The sequence below is a fragment of the Schistocerca nitens genome, chromosome 5 (genome assembly GCF_023898315.1).
Source record: "Schistocerca nitens isolate TAMUIC-IGC-003100 chromosome 5, iqSchNite1.1, whole genome shotgun sequence".
Taxonomy (NCBI): Eukaryota; Metazoa; Arthropoda; class Insecta; order Orthoptera; family Acrididae; genus Schistocerca; species Schistocerca nitens.
The window spans coordinates 625871895-625885786 of record NC_064618.1 but is presented as its reverse complement, the minus strand read 5'-3'; the positions used below and the strand labels follow the sequence as shown (position 1 = coordinate 625885786).

Below are 13892 nucleotides of genomic sequence, written 5' to 3'. Positions count from 1 at the left end.
CGGCGAACCTCAAAGTTTTTATTTCTTCTCCATGGATTTGTCCACAGTTAGAAGTACCAAAATATCTCTGTTCACAAAAAAATAGTGAAAAGCACAAATATAACACTACGACCAAAAACAATCTCTGTAAAGACTTCACGTGACTAACTTTAATACAGAAAGGAGCCACGTAAATGGGCATGCATGCATTCAGCAACCTATCAGAGCAAATGTTATGCGAATAAATTATGTACTTTAGTGGAATTTATGACTGTATTAAAGAACTTTCTGCTGGGAAACTCCTTTTACTCCACTGAATAGTATCTTCACAGAAACTTGAAAGTAGTATTTATGTCGATTTACAGTTAAAATTAGTACTCTAATACAGTAATTTCACTGTATTGTACTTAAATTAAATGTAGATTTTTGAGTTCTTTCCACATCCCTGAGGCTACTTTCCATGGCATCCAGTGAATATGACTAATGTAACTTACAAATTCAGTATGTACAATGAAGCACTGCTTGTATCAGTAGCAGGATATGGTCCCCACACCTAAGCCACAGACAGAACATAGTTGCTATAGCTAAATGTGTCAACGATTATCCGTTCTTTTGCTATCAGAGCACCTGAGACTCCACAGGTTTTGTTGAGGAATAGCAGGACTGCGCTCGATAAGAGAGAAGAACGGGACAACGGTACATGAAATACTTAGTGTAGCTACATACATAAGTTCCAAAACCAATGTCTCAAATTTACATCAGAACCAAGAAGAACAAGAGGCGAATCATCCTCAGAAACATGCACTTATGAGTTCCTTCCAAAAACTGGTGAGAGAAATTTCACATGCTGTTGTAAGGCCTTCTCCATTACTTAAAGAAAACTGGCATTCTACGGATCGGAGCGTGGAATGTCAGATCCCTTAATCGGACAGGTAGGTTAGAAAATTTAAAAAGGGAAATGGATAGGTTAAAGTTAGATATAGTGGGAATTAGTGAAGTTCGGTGGCAGGAGGAACAAGACTTTTGGTCAGGTGATTACAGGGTTATAAATACAAAATCAAATAGGGGTAATGCAGGAGTAGGTTTAATAATGAATAAAAACATAGGAGTGCGGGTTAGCTACTACAAACAGCATAGTGAACGCATTATTGTGGCCAAGATAGACACAGAGCCCATGCCTACTACAGTAGTACAAGTTTATATGCCAACTAGCTCTGCAGAGGATGAAGAAATTGATGAAATGTATGACGAGATAAAAGAAATTATTCAGGTCGTGAAGGGAGACGAAAATTTAATAGTCATGGGTGACTGGAATTCGTCGGTAGGAAAAGGGAGAGAAGGAAACATAGTAGGTGAATATGGATTGGGGGGAAGAAATGAAAGAGGAAGCCGCCTTGTAGAATTTTGCACAGAGCATAACTTAATCATAGCTAACACTTGGTTCAAGAATCATAAAAGAAGGTTGTATACCTGGAAGAATCCTGGAGATACTAAAAGTTATCAGATAGATTATATAATGGTAAGACAGAGATTTAGAAACCAGGTTTTAAATTGTAAGACATTTCCAGGGGCAGATGTGGATTCTGACCACAATCTATTGGTTATGAACTGCAGATTGAAACTGAAGAAACTGCAAAAAGGTGGGAATTTAAGGAGATGGGACCTGGATAAACTGAAAGAACCAGAGGTTGTAGAGAGTTTCAGGGAGAGCATAAGAGAACAATTGACGGGAATGGGGGAAAGAAATACAGTAGAAGAAGAATGGTTAGCTCTGAGGGATGAAGTAGTGAAGGCAGCAGTGGATCAAGTAGGTAAAAAGACGAGGGCTAATAGAAATCCTTGGGTAACAGACGAAATATTGAATTTAATTGATGAAAGGAGAAAATATAAAAATGCAGTAAATGAAGCAGGCAAAAAGGAATACAAACGTCTCAAAAATGAGATCGACAGGAAGTGCAAAATGGCTAAGCAGGGATGGCTAGAGGACAAATGTAAGGATGCAGAGGCTTGTCTCACTAGGGGTAAGATAGATACTGCCTACAGGAAAATTAAAGAGACCTTTGGAGAGAAGAGAACCACTTGTATGAATATCAAGAGCTCAGATGGCAACCCAGTTCTAAGCAAAGAAGGGAAGGCAGAAAGGTGGAAGGAGTATATAGAGGGTTTATACAAGGGCAATGTACTTGAGGACAATATTATGGAAATGGAAGAAGATGTAGATGAAGATGAAATGGGAGATAAGACAGGGCACTGAAAGACCTGAGTCAAAACAAGGCCCCGGGAGTAGACAACATTCCATTAGAACTACTGGTGGCCTTGGGAGAGCCATTCATGACAAAACTCTACCATCTGGTGAGCAAGATGTACGAGACAGGCGAAATACCCACAGACTTCAAGAAGAATATAATAATTCCAATCCCAAAGAAAGCAGGTGTTGACAGATGTGAAAATTACCGAACTATCAGTTTAATAAGTCACAGCTGCAAAATGCTAACGCGAATTCTTTACAGACGAATGGAAAAACTGGTAGAAGCGGACCTCGGGGAAGATCAGTTTGGATTCCGTAGAAATGTTGGAACACGTGAGGCAATACTAACCTTACGACTTATCTTAGAAGAAAGATTAAGAAAAGGCAAACCTACGTTTCTAGCATTTGTAGACTTAGAGAAAGCTTTTGACAACGTTAACTGGAATACTCTCTTTCAAATTCTGAAGGTGGCAGGGGTAAAATACAAGGAGCAAAAGGGTATTTACAATTTGTACAGAAACCAGATGGCAGTTATAAGAGTCGAGGGGCATGAAAGGGAAGCAGTGGTTGGGAAAGGATTGAGACAGGGTTGTAGCCTCTCCCCGATGTTATTCAATCTGTATATTGAGCAAGCAGTAAAGGAAACAAAAGAAAAATTTGGATTAGGTATTAAAATTCATGGAGAAGAAATAAAAACTTTGAGGTTCACCGATGACATTGTAATTCTGTCAGAGACAGCAAAGGACTTGGAAGAGCAGTTGAACGGAATGGACAGTGTCTTGAAAGGAGGATATAAGATGAACATCAACAAAAGCAAAACGAGGATAATGGAATGTAGTCAAATTAAATCGGGTGATGCTGAGGGGATTAGATTAGGAAATGAGACACTTAAAGTAGTAAAGGAGTTTTGCTATTTAGGGAGTAAAATAACTGATGATGGTCGAAGTAGAGAGGATATAAAATGTAGACTGGCAATGGCAAGGAAATCTTTTCTGAAGAAGAGAAATTTGTTAACATCGAGTATAGATTTAAGTGTCAGGAAGTCGTTTCTGAAAGTATTTGTATGGAGTGTAGCCATGTATGGAAGTGAAACATGGACGATAACCAGTTTGGACAAGAAGAGAATAGAAGCTTTCGAAATGTGGTGCTACAGAAGAATGCTGAAGATAAGGTGGGTAGATCACGTAACTAATGAGGAGGTATTGAATAGGATTGGGGAGATGAGAAGTTTGTGGCACAACTTGACTAGAAGAAGGGATCAGTTGGTAGGACATGTTTTGAGGCATCAAGGGATCACAAATTTAGCATTGGAGGGCAGCGTGGAGGGTAAAAATCGTAGAGGGAGACCAAGAGATCAATACACTAAGCAGATTCAGAAGGATGTAAGTTGCAGTAGGTACTGGGAGATGAAGAAGCTTGCACAGGATAGAGTAGCGTGGAGAGCTGCATCAAACCAGTCTCAGGACTGAGGACCACAACAACAACAACATAAACGATTTACCTCCACTGCATCCAACAGAGAAAGACACATTCTGTGACAGCAGTTTAACATTAAAAGAATATTTAGAATACTGTGCATTGCAAATACAGATACATCTGCCGTGGGCATCATGTTACTTTGACCACCTTTGCTAAAAGTGCAAAGTATGTGGAACTCAATAACCCTCTGACAATGGCTTAGAAGTGTTGGACTGGTCTGCAGAAGATGAGAATGATCTCCAGACTGTGTCCATAATTCCAATTTCTGTGGTTTAATTATTTATGTGTATTTCTGTAGCTTACTTTGTTTTAAGGTGGTGGGATCTACTTTTCTTTTTAAAATTTTTTATTTATGGAGTGATAAAAGCAACAACATTTTATTATTATTATTTTTATTATTAATTATTATTATTATTATTATTATTATTATTTTTTTATTTTTATTTTTTATTTTTTTTTTTGTGTGTGTGCTAGGAAGGCCGGTACAACACTTGTGTTGTCAGTGTATTTTCCCTTTCTATATACTGACAAGAAACTCTTAAAATAGTGTGTTTTCGTACCTTAAGAACATCTGAAATGGGGGCTGTACAGGTTTTTATTTTAAATGAAATTATGGTAAAACTTCCTGAAGGATTAAAACTGTGTGCCGAACCAAGACTCGATCTCGGGATCTTTGTCTTTCATGGGCAAGTGCTCTACAAACTGAGCTACCAAAGCACAACCCATCCTCACAGCTCCAATTTTGCCAGTACCTCACCTCCTACCTTCCAAACCTCACAGAAGTCCTCCCGTGAACCTTGCAGAACTACACTTCTGGAAGAAAGGATATTGTGGAGTTATGGCTTAGCCACAGCCTGGGGGATGTTTCCAGAACAAAATTTTCACTCTGCAGCGGAGTGTGTGCTGATATGAAACTTCCTGACAGATTAAAACTGTGTATTCTGGTATGTTTTAGGCTCCAGCACAGCAGTGCCATGAAAAGAGAAATTCAAAGACAGCTTATTTGTATTTATGAGAAAATTATGAACCAATAATGCTCTTAAAACTATTAACATTTTTTGTGGGTTGAGTAACACAGCACACTGAAGTTAATGACACTTAATGGAAATATGGAAGACTGTTGACTGATATTTATTCAGTAGTGTACACTGATAGCACCTAATATGGTGTTTGACCAACATTTGCCCAGTGTAGTGCATCAAGTCGACGTGGCATGAATGCAAAAGGTTCTGGAAGTACCTTGCAGGAATACAGAGCCCTGCTGCCAATATATCTGCCCATATTTGCAAAAGTGTTGCAGGTGTAGGATTTTGTGTAGGAACTGACTTCCTGATTATGTCCCGTAAATGTTTGATGGGATTCGTGTTGGCTGATCTGCATGGCAAAATCATTCACTCAAATTGTCCAGAATGTTCTTCAAACCAGTTCTAACAGTTGTGGCTCAGTGACATGGTGCACTGTCATCTATAAAAATGCCATCATTATTTGGGAACATGAAGTCCATGAATGATTGCAAATGATCTCCAAGTAGCCGAAAATAACCATTTCGAGTTAACGATCAGTTCAGTTGGACCATAGGACTCAGTTCATTCCATGTCAACACTGCTCACACCACTATGGAGCCAACACCACATATCTCAGTGCCTTGCTGACAACTTGGGCCCATGGCTTCGTGGGGTCTGCACCACACTCTAACACTACCATGAGCACTTATCACCTTAAATCGGAACTCATTTGACCAAGCCACAATTCTCCAGTCATCTAGGGTCCAACCGATATGGTCAACAGCTCAGGAGCAGCACTGCAGGTGATGAAATGTTGTTAGCAAAAGCATTCGCATCAGTCATATGATGCCAGGGCTCATTAACACCAAATTTCACTGCACTATCCTAACGGATACATGCATCGTGCATTGATTCTGCAGTTATTTCATGTAGTGTTGCTTGTCTGTTAGCACTGACAACTCTATGCTTACGTCGCTGCTCTCAGTTGTTGAAGGCCGTCGGCCATTGCATTGTCTGTAGTGAGAGGTAATGCCTGAAATTTGCTATTCTTGGCACACTCTTAACACTGCTTGGAATACTGAATTTGTGAACAATTTCCGAAATGGCATTTCCCATACATCTCTCTGCAACTACCATTTCGTATTCAGAGTCTGCTAATTCTCACTGTGCGCACATAATCATCTCATAAATCTTCTCACATGAACCACCCGGGAACAAATGGCAGCTCCACCACTGCACTGCCCTTTTATACCTTGTGTATACAATACTACTGTCTTCTGTATGTGTGAATATTGCTATCCCACATGACTTGTCACCTGAGTGTACTGGTGTTCTGAAGATTTGAATGAAGTAATAGTGGAATGACTGTCTATGTACATGAGGTTTGTAGTGATTTCTGCCAAAATCCTTTACAGTAGGTTGCTCCTGAAATTTATATACTGTCCAATAAATGGTATAGCATGATTAATTTCTCATTTCTAATAATCACAATAGGCCCTACACATAAAAATCACTTGATAGACATTCCATTATCTGCAGGCACTTGCTAGATAATAGGTTTCTATTCTGTATGAGTTAAATCAAATGGTATCACATACTAAGGGAGATTGGATGTGCTCAAGATGAGATGTTCCTGTGAAACGTGTTGTCCTCATACGTCCCATGCTCAGACATCTTACCTAACGAGATTTTTGTTGTTGATACCTCAAGGTCCTATCTTATGGTTTTGCTTTGTATAAACATCTAAATGCTTTGTCATTTTTAATGTTTACTTTGAACGTATTAAACAGTAAGAAAAGGTTGCAGATGTGAGGCATGCTGCCATGGGATGGGAGGTCCACAACTGTTCAGTTACTGAGGAAATTTGACAGTTTATTTAGTCCCTCTCATTTGCATAAATACACAGTTTTGCTGTAGTGGTTACCGGTTTCAGGCTGACACACCCATTCTCAAACCATACATCTAAAAATTACTAAGTACATGTTGTACAATAATGTTTACATACAGTATGCATGTCCATATTAAAAGTTCTTATATGGTCATAAATATACTTTGTTGTTAACCATAACTAGCCATACAATATGGTGCCAAAAGGTGTGAATAAGGTATCTGCTGAAAGTCAGACTGTGGGCACACGGCTTCCCACTGATATTAGCATGTGTCTACTGTTGCTTCTGATTGACACAACCAAACTGACAAATATTACTTTCAGTAGCCAACAGGACATCTTAGTAGTTGTCGCCCTCAAACATATACACATGCACCGACACCCATTGTCATTTATTGGTAACATTTTTTCAAAAATAAAAACATATCAATTTTACATTACAGAAAAGTTAACAATTTTGTTTCACAAAATAATGTAGCATCCAAATGTAACATACAAAGCCAGGGGGTTATGACATAGTGCACATTCCTGTGTACAACCCTGTATTTTTTATTGCAGGGTACAGTATCAAGAGTTACTACCTTCCATACAGCGAGTAAATGCCAAAATCTAAAATATGATTTTCTTTAAATTCTATGTTATGCCCATACTGTCTGAAGAAATAAAATATGGTGAAAGACATAAAACTGTTACAACTTTTCCAACTACATTATTTATGTAACCTTTGGTAACAAACCCAAGGCTACACAATAAATAAACATTACACAGCACCATATTGAGCATCATCTGACGCAGTTGTCATCCATGGCACGAAGGCCATGTCAAAGCCAAAACCGTATCTGTACATTGATCATACAAGCGTAAAATCATAGGTAAAAGGGTCATTTCCCATCAAGGGGACTCCACTCCACCATCTCCAAATTTAATGTAATTTGGTATGAAGGTTCTATATGGTCTTTGATGGTTATATACCAAATTTCTGTCCAGTATCTACAATGGTTGAATTTTTAGGGGTTTTTAAAGAGAGGACACACATCTTCGCATCACATACGAAGGTGCAAATGTGCTAAGTTTGCTAGGCTATTTCAGAAGTTCTAGAAAACATTTGGTCATTTACTTTAATATACATAGACACCTCTCTATTCTGGATCACACCATGGAAAGAAATTAGGGGCCTACCCACATCTAAATATAGATAGCAGCCTCTAAAGTGGCTAAAAAGTTTGTTGCACTATTCTGAGAGCCAAGGTTTGACTGACCACTGCTACTTTTCACATAAACCAATCACACCAAAACTTCAGAGGGTTATTCCTACCTGTGATGTCTATATATAAAACAAATTTAATTAACATTGGGTGCCTAGTTGACCAAAATTTTCTATGTGCAAATTTTAATTTTTTTTGGGAGGGGGTGGGGGAGGGATCTGGGGCAATATCTCAACTGTGTCTTGTGCAATCCTTTTTTTCTTGCCATGACTGGAAAGAGCATACTTTATGCTTTCAAAACTATATTGTGTAATTTCTGGATCTTGCATTCTGATGAGTAAGAATACGTTTCAAAAGTTGTTATTTAAGCACTTCGAGAAGATTCGAAAGAGAAATATTTTGCTCATGAAGTCCCAAGATTAATTTTTTTTTTTCATTCCAGTATATAAATCAGTTTCAAACATTAATTTAAAACATACCAAAAAAATAAGTATAATACACAACACAGAAAATTTGCAAAACAAAAGTATTGGAGAGTCAGTTCCACTTTTGGTTAAACAGTTCTACAATTTTGTCAAGGACAGATTGAGGATAACTGTATTGTCTTCCTGATGATGATGTTTATGGTGCTTCTGAAATCATGAAAATATCCAGAATGAGAATTTCACTCTGCAGTGGAGTGTGCGCTGATATGAAACTTCCTGGCAGATTAAAACTGTGTGCCGGACCAAGACTCGAACTTGGGACCTTTGCCTTTCGCGGGCAAAGTTTTGAAGGTGGGAGACAAGGTACTGGCAGAAGTAAAGCTGTGAGGACGGGGTGTGAGTCGTGCTTGGGTAGCTCAGTTGGTAGAGCACTTGCCCACGAAAGGCAAAGGTCCCGAGTTTTAATCTGCCAGGAAGTTTCATGAAAATATGTTGCTTAGGATTCCAGCAGGTGTCTTTAGCAGTTGGCCTGTGTAAGGAATGAGCAGAACCATGTGGGTGCATAAAGCTGATTAGGACATCTTGTTCATGTGAAATGTTACACACATTTCCAACCCACCAAAAACTGTCATGTATATATGCAACATATTATCCTGGTTGTAAACACGAAATTGAGATTGCTGGAATTTCTTCATCTGTTTTGAAGGCAAAAACTGTGAATGATGTAGCTCCGTGAAACTCTGCTTACTCTGAGCTGATTGCAATTAACTGGCTTAATCTGACGATTTTCTCTTGTTCCAGATATTGTATGTCCCATGGCAAACGTTGTTTCTTGATCAGGCTAATTTTTTTTCAATTTCTTCTTTTGATACATAAAGAAAACTTGATGCTTGGAATACTATCATCACAGAATTTGACCAAATCATATCGAGTCAATATTTGGTTATTTAAGGGCTTCTGCAGAGTAGCATGGGCTGCTAGTCTTTTCATTGTTCCTCCAGTGCCATCACAAGGCGATTTACCGTGGCTTGTTCCATTCGGCAGTGATGTGTGGGCTGGGTTGTTTTGGGGGAGGAGACCAAACAGTGAGGTCATCGGTCTCATCGGATTAGGGAAGGACGACGAAGGAAGTTGGCCGTGCCCTTTTTAAAGGAACCATCCTGCCATTTGCCTGAAGCTATTTAGGGAAATCACGGAAAACCAAAATCAGGATGGCCAGACGCGGGATTCAACCGTCATCCCCCCGAATGCAAGTCCAGTGTGCTAACCACTGCATCATCTCGCTCGGTCAGCAGTGATACCAAAATCCTTTTCGTGTAGACATAAATTGAGGAAATTTTTGTAGTTCTTATACTGAGCAGCTGAACCATCACCAAAGTAATAAATGATCTTCTTTTTTCAATCTTTGTCTTTAAATACACTATTAACTTTACTTGAAAGGCATGGACAGCAATGGTATCATGATGAAGACACTTGCTGATCATACAAATGGTAATATTCTGACATTCTTTACCACCAAAACAGACAACAAATGTAATGTGGTCTGACTATTCTCCCCATTACATCCTTGCACAGCATTTTGCACAACAAATGAATAATTCTCAGCAAGATCCATCAATATAATTAATTCATTTTCTGCAAGATTTCTTTTTAGCTGCTCAAGGTATAAACTTTGGTGTTTTGACACAAAGTGATGGCTTCTTAAACTGGTAATTTTCAAAATTTGTGCCTCCATGAAATCTTTAACAGTTCTCTGACATGTACCCAATGTGTGTGCCAGTATAGACCTGTTGCTTGTAATCCACTGTTTCTTCAGGGTCATAGTCTTTAGAAGTATCTTCAAGAAACACCTCTAGTTGCATTTTTCCTGGACATTCCTCACAACATTGCAGCATACAATCTTTTGACTCCATACTGTGTAGTTTTTTCCATCAAATCCTTGTAGTCATCTTGGATGGATGTTACTGAAGCCAACATTAAATTGACATTTTGATGAATTGCACATGCACATACTGAATGTGATCCAGAAGCACCAACTGCAGTACACCATTTTGACCAGAGCTCACAACATTTTGAGAAGCTCAGTTGATTTCCATATTGCTTACAATAAGCAATGAACATTTCTTTTAAGTAGCAAAGGAGCAGGGGTTTCTGCTGATGAAATTTTTCCTCATTTATTCTTTCTGCAACACAATCCTTTTTGCCAGAACATAAACGAGAAAACTCCTTATCTTCAAAGAAAGTGACAGCATTTTGTTTTCCTTCATTGTTGAGTTTTTTTTTCCTCTTCAGTTTGCAGGTGTTGCCAAAATCCCATATTTCATCTTTAGTTTCCTAGCCTCCTTCACCATTGTAGTTGAAACAGCAAATCCTTAGTAGTCCAGCCATTTGGGGCCGAGGTCAAAATTTGAAGTTTACTGCAATTACTTGACGTCCGAAACTTAATCTTAAGTTCATCAATTAAGATGCCCACATCTTTACATTTTTGACACTCTTCCATTTGTATTTGAGCAATACCTACTTGGTTCATTACAGCAGCTGTGGCAATTAACTTAGTAAAGCTGCCTTGGGCTTTCGGAACTTTGCACTTATATATATCCCACTGAATCCCTTTTGCTGATCTGTTGAAGTTTTAATGGTGACCCTCCTAGTAACGATAATGAAGTATTAGCAGTAAAGCAAGCATCAATAACATCCATGTCTTCAGTGGATGGTAATTCTTGCTTATCCTGGTGGGATGATTCTTTTTGGGCCACATCATGTCTACATTTGGTACAAATTTTCTGACCAGGTATAAAAACTTCATTACTCAGTAACTTCAACCTATCAGACACTTCAATGGTTACTGGTGTTAAAGGCTTCTTGATTACATGTTTTTCTATACAAAACGGGTTGCAGAAAGTCTTCTGCAGGAATGGAAATTTTGTCATCAGCAAGGCACTATGGTATGAACAAATTTGGGCATCCTCATTAAAATAAAGCCCAGAGCTAAGTTGTCAAGGCTCCTTAACTGATTGTAGTTGACTTCTACCATAATAGAATGGTGATGACTTGTGACAATAAGCTCCATCTGATGAAATTTTGAAAGCTCATGAATATCCTGGTTTGAAGCATAGCAGATTCAGACTTGTTTGTATATAAAATATACAGATTAGTGAATCAAAACATATTGCTTTAGTGCTTACCTTCAGCTACAACAAAGATTATTGATTATTCACACACTCAGTACTTAACACTCAGATTGTACAAGAGCATATCACACATCAGGCTGACACTGCAAAAACTGCCAATAATGTAAGCAGCAACTGAAGGTGGTGATTCAGCAATGTATCACTGTTGTGAAGATAGTGCCTTAAAAAACTATTGCTGCTTTATAATGCTGATGGAAACAGAGTGACAAAGCATATATGCACCAACATGCATTGTAGTGTTAAAACATTCTAAAGCAAAATAGTGTTCCATTATAATCTTCTATATTTTATACTTTTAAGAGAATTTTTGAGGTTTTATTATATTGATATTCTGTGCTGTAAAAGGATGTAAAAACACTTCTTATTAGCATAGTTACATTCCGTAGACCACAGGTGAATCTTATACTATTAAAAGACACTACAATTACACAGTTTTTGATTTACAACCTCAAACTACTCCCCCCCCCCCCCCACAAATAATCCATTTTCCCCACTTTTGATAGGTATTCTTACTTATACATATGCAAGATCCAGAAATTAAACAATACAGCTTTTTACAGCTGTGGCAAGTAAAAAGGATTGAGTAAGACACAGTTGAGATATTGCCCCCCACTCACCCCCCCACCCCTGAAAAAAATGCTAAAATTTGCACATAGAAAATTTTGGCCAACTTTGTAGACGCACATCTTTTCATCTAGGCATCCAATGTTAATTAAATTTGGTCCACGCATAGACATCATAGTAGTTTTGGTGTGATTGGTTCATATGAAAAGTACCAGTGGTCGGTCAAACCTTGGCTCTCAGAATAGTGCGACAAATTTGTTAGACATTTTAGAGGCTTCTATCTATATTTAGGTGTGGCCAAATCCCTGTTTTTTTGCCACGGAGTGATTCAGCATAGAGAGATGTCTATGTATATTAAAGCAAATGACCAAATGTTTTCTAGAACTTCTATAAAAGTCTAGCAAACTTGGCACATTTGCACCTTCGTATGTGATGTGGGGCCTCTCTTTAAAAGCCCCTAAAAATTCAACCATTGAAGATATTGCACTAGAATTTGGTATATAAACATCAAAGAACATATAGAACCTTCACACTAAATGTCCTTAGATTTGGAGATGGTTGAGTGGGGACACTTTAGTCTTGGTCCCTTTGACATGGAATGACCCAGAAGTAGTATACAAAAATGCTAACAATATCACATGGCGTAAGGCTACATTACAAAAGAGCCTGTTAAAATAATATGGGCCATCATAGCACTTGCAGACAAATGGTCGTACACTTTTTCAAATGTAACAATGAAAATAATCAATTATTACTGACATATAATGTAAAACACACAGGTTTAACTTTTACAAGCATTCAGAGCCTGTGGCTCCTTCTGGCAGAAGAGTTGAAGGAGAAAGGAGGGGTGAAGGAAATGCACAGGAGAGGTCTAGGGAAAGGGGTACAGTTTAGAAAAGTCACCCAGAATCGCAGGTGAGGGGAAACTTAGCAGATGGGATGAGAAGGAAAGACTGATTGTCGAGGACTGCACCGGAAGAGATTTGAAAACCTGAGAGCCTTAAGGTGGATGACAGGGTAATATGCAAGACAGAGATTACTACTAAAACATTGTGCATGAGTTAAGAGTAAAAAGCTAAGTGCATTGTATGTAACAGAGGTGGGAGGAGGGACAGCGAAAAATAGACAGGTCATAAAATGAAATATGTATAAAAGTAAAATGGAGCGAAGAAAGAAGTAGTTACTATGAACATATGCTGAGATGGAAGTAATTACTGAAAATTAAGGCCAGGTGGTTAGCGACTTCCAAGGACTTGTTGCAGTGCTAGTTTCCACCTGCAGAAACTAGTGTCTGGGGGAATAATCCAGATGGCCCATGTGGTGAAACAGGCAAGGAGGGCATGACTGTCATGTTGTAGAGCATGCTCTGCAACAGGATACTGTGTGTTGCCGGTATACACCTTCTGCCTATGTCCACTCATCCTGACTGATAACTGGGTGGTAGTCATGCCGATGTAAAAGGCCGAGCAGTATTTACATAACAGCTGGTATATGACATGGGTCATGCCATGTCAAATCAACACTCCTATTTTACCTCACCATTTTAGATTTTGCTAAAATTTAGTATACTTATAGTGGGTGCTGAGACTAAGAAAAATTCCAAATTTCAATTTTTTATCTCAAACCATTCCTGAAATATGGGTATGTAAACTTTTCAAAAACCAGCCAAAAATGTGTGAACGAACTTTTTTTAAATTGCTCTAGGCACTGCTCTAATTGAGCTAGAGAGCTGAGAAAGGTGACATTTTGCATTCTCTTTACAGGGATAGCTATACAACAAAACATAGGTTCTAATGAATAACCTTTTTCAAAATACTAATTAATATTTTGATTTAATTTTTTTACAAAAAGTACATACTTGAAAATTTTTAAAATATTTCCACAACTACTTCATATTGTTGTAAATCAC

At 38.3% G+C, this 13892-nt stretch overlaps 1 protein-coding gene across 7 annotated transcripts in view; it reads right to left on the bottom strand.

Moving 5' to 3' along the window:
- The window catches only part of LOC126259533 (serine/threonine-protein kinase Nek2-like), a 73960-nt gene that overhangs the window by 55124 nt on the left and 4944 nt on the right, over window positions 1–13892 (bottom strand). The window lies entirely within an intron of this gene.